The sequence below is a fragment of the Pinus tabuliformis genome, chromosome Q, assembly GCF_031772625.1.
Source record: "Pinus tabuliformis cultivar Carrire ecotype Pingquan chromosome Q, CPIR1, whole genome shotgun sequence".
Lineage (NCBI taxonomy): Eukaryota > Viridiplantae > Streptophyta > Pinopsida > Pinales > Pinaceae > Pinus > Pinus tabuliformis.
The window spans coordinates 32120718-32124669 of record NC_142296.1 but is presented as its reverse complement, the minus strand read 5'-3'; positions in this window follow the sequence as shown (position 1 = coordinate 32124669).

The following is a 3952-nucleotide window of genomic DNA, read 5'->3' as shown; positions in this document are numbered from 1 at the left end:
TATATACCAAGTCACGTATATATGCAAGTTCGATATATACCAAGTAGTGTATACACGTAGGTTCACTATATACACAGGTGCGTATAATGTACACATGCAATTTCATGCAAGGAAAGTCGCGTACATGTCGGAAAACTAAGTTTTGGGTCCGTGGTATTTGGTCCATGGTATTTTGTCTGAGGTATTGACCCCAGGTATTGGGTCCAAGGCATTGGTTCTATGTGGTTTTCGACCATGGTATTGAGAGAGGCCTAAACATATATAAGGAGGAGAAGATCATTAGGCCAAGTGTGCGAGTGTGCAAGTGATGAATATCTGATGAAGTGTGAGATCTAGGTTACTGGTTATGGGTTTGTGATGCTTTGCTTGACCTGAATCAAGGAAGCACCTATGCAGTAGATGAAGGTTGATGGACTGGGATTATGAAGACTAAAATGAATTATCATTATATGGTATGATCGTGAATAGTTCAGATCTGAATACTGACACATGTCTTATCCTTTATATCTTATGTTCTGGGTATATCTAAAGTTGAAAACTGTAGTGAAGGTATAAGTAATTATTTTCATATTTGTACACGGGTTCCCTTCGGTGAAAGAGCGTATACACGCAGGTTCGACACATCGAAGTAGCGTATACCTTGTGAACTATGATGTTTGAAGTTACAATTGATTCTGGATGTTGATGCAGAGTTATGGGTTTTGCTTTATGTTATGGTGAATGCATTCTATTGATTGAGATTTGCTTCAGTGATGATGCATGAGATCTAATAATGGATCAAGATCATAATGACTTATCATTATGTCATCTGATGGGCTAGATCTGGTTACTAACACATGTGTTATCCTTTATATGTGATGATTTGGGTATGTCTGAAGTCAGGAAGTGCAACGAAGTTATAAGCAAGTATTTGTAGATCTATACGCTGCTTCGTTTTGATGAAGTTGCGTATACACGCTGGTTTGGCTCTTCCAAGTTGCGTATACACTCTAATGCATGGTTTTGAGGTTATAGCTAGTTCTGAATGATGATGCAATGATATGGATACAAATCTGTGTGCTGGCTACAGTGATCTCTCTGTTCCAGTTGATTTGTTGAAGTTGATTAAAGTATGAATGAATGGTTGATTCAGTTGTGTTAGAGGTTCAAAGGTTGTCAATGATTGATTGAGTTTGGTTGATTCAGAAAGTAATGATTGAGTTTCAGTGATTGGTTGATACAGACATAGTTGATGGTTGTATTGCAGTAGTGATTAATTTTGTGCTTCAATGTTGATGGGTCCAGTATGAAAATTGGATGAAATGTGGCCTTTAGAATATGATGGTGTGTTCCATGAGTATCCAGTCTAAAAATTTATGAAACGTGGTACCTGGAGGAAGAAAGAGAAGGTTGTAGCCTTCTGTAGGCCAGCACCTAGGTACTAGTACATCAGCTAGTACAAGAGCTAAGGGGGTTGTAGCTCCCTTCCAGGAGAAGTTGGAGAATGAGAGAAGGTTGTAGCCTTCTATAGGTCAGCACCTACTTACTAGTACATCAGCTCCCTTCCAGGAGAAGCTGGAGAATAAGAGAAGGTTGTAGCCTTCTGCAGGTAGAAGCCTGTGTACTGGATAAGACTGCACTAGTACATAAATATTGTAAAAGGAATTTTTTTATTAAAAGAAGATAGAGGCAAATTGCAGCAAGTGGTTTTCACCCACATTGGGTTTCCACCTGTTGAAGCCCCAAAAATCGGGTCGACAACAAGGGGGATACCCACCCGGTACGGACCTTGGTTGGCAGCTCCTTATCCGTTTGGTATAGCGGGTCCGACTAGGGATAATGGGACCAGTTTCCCAATCTAAGGGTGTATGTGTGTGTGTGCAGAGTTGGATGTTGCTGATCTAAGAATACTCAAAGCTAATTTAATTCAAACTTTTAAACTAACTCTATGCTATTGTAATCTAATGAGAAACAACACATCTAATCTATGCTAACCCGGGGTGTATTTCTTCTATTATGCGATCTAAAGAGATTTCAAACAATAACTGATAATAAAGATCATTCAGCTATCATAAGAATAGAAATCAATTAAGATAAACCACTTTGCATAAAAAGTTAGGCAAAACAGTTGTGAACAACATATCACATAATAAGTTATTCATATATCAGACATAAATAAATGGCTCCACCGTACAGAAGTTCCAAATGGTAACTCATACATTCATGCAGTAACATATAAACAACTGAAAACTGTATATCACTTTAAGAATATAAGCAGAAATGGCCAAGAGATAAAAGTACCATTTATGACTAATCCTACTCATAAGCTTCAAGCAAAAAACGATTTATCTCTACTTGTTCTAACATCTACTAAGAGTACAAAAGTGCAATATTAGTAGCAGACATCAAATGCAAACATTAATAAATCTCGATCCATCCATTCATCAAAACCTCCTCTGAGGGTGCAGAAGTGCATGTTCCGAGGACAAGTTTTTGACAAATTTCTGGACCCCTCTCTAAATGCAATGAGAAGGGTTAAAATACTACTTCCTAATTCTAATAATAGTGTATTTACAAAATTTAGGATGCGGTTTTCAAATGGCCGTCCTTTTTCTAATCTAATTTTAAAGAAAAAACAACATTCTAAAATAAGGCTACTTCAGAATTTGGTCTTTAAAGCTGCAAGTGTTCATCATGGGCTTGAGGAGAGTCGGCTGGCTGACTTATGCACTGAGCTGGGCTGTGAAAACAGAATCTATGAGAGCTGGCACTACTTTTTCGGCCGCATTTATGATGCATTTCACAGTCATCCATTGACTATGCGGCTTGACCAAGTATGCCCAGTAACACTCCCAATTTAACCTGTTTAATGCTTGGATCGCTTTTCCCTTTTCCTGCGCCTTCTGCTTCCAGTCGTAGTTTATTTGGTAGGTACCCCGGGGTGGTCTCTTCGATTAAATTGGTCCTGTGTAAATTCTCATTTACACAGTCGATAAGAATGCTTGCTTGCATGGCCGCTGTCTCCGCTGCTTGTTCCGCCTACCTGATTTGATCGTCCCATTTGTTAAAGAGCAATTCTTTATGATTCTCGTTTATTCTGGGTGCACTTCCTCTTTTCCCTTCATCTTCATCCTGCCAAGCTAAGTATTCCGTCACTCGTCTGTCACTCTGATCATAGTCACTCCGCAAGTCTACCACTTGATTGGTGATTTTATCGCTCAGCTCGCAATAGTGACTCCACTGTGATATCTTACGTCCCAACTCTTTCTGTTGCTGCAGTAGTTGCTCATTTAAGCCAATAGATTCTGAAATAAATTCTGCAATCTTAGGCTCATCTTTATGCATTTCTTGTAAAATTTGCAATTGTTTTCCTTTCTCGTCTAGACTTCTTTGATAACCTATCTGCATCTGCTGAAAGTCTTCCTGCAACTTCTCGAGCTGTTTGGAAGCTTCAATATTAGCATTGGCTTGTTGCAATTGTCGTTGTAGTAGCTGTATTTGATCTTCTTGTTCTTTCAACAGTTTCTGAACTTCCGATGCCTTGTCAAAGTTGCAGAAGCATATGCTCCTGTGATCTGAGACAACTTAGTGAGATTTTCAGTTGGGTTATTGTTGGGGTCTTTCCATAAGACGTCCAAATGTTCAGCATCTTGTGACAGTGTATTTTCTAGTTTTCTTTTCTTCCTCTGTCTCCTTACAACTGCTTTATGTTGGGGACTATAGAATATGTCCAGTGGGGGAATTTCTTCTACATTATGTAGAAGCTCAGAAGGTGGAGCGATAGGAATGTGCTCCGTTTCTGTGACACTGCTGACTATGGTCGAAACCACTTCTTGCGCTACCTGTGTATTGTTCACAGGTGCTCTTGGGGCTTGCCCTTCAAGATTGATCAGCTCATTGAAGGTTTCCCATTCTTTGTCCAGTTCTGTTGTGACGGGTGGCACTTCAATGTCAAGAGGGGGGACATCTCTTG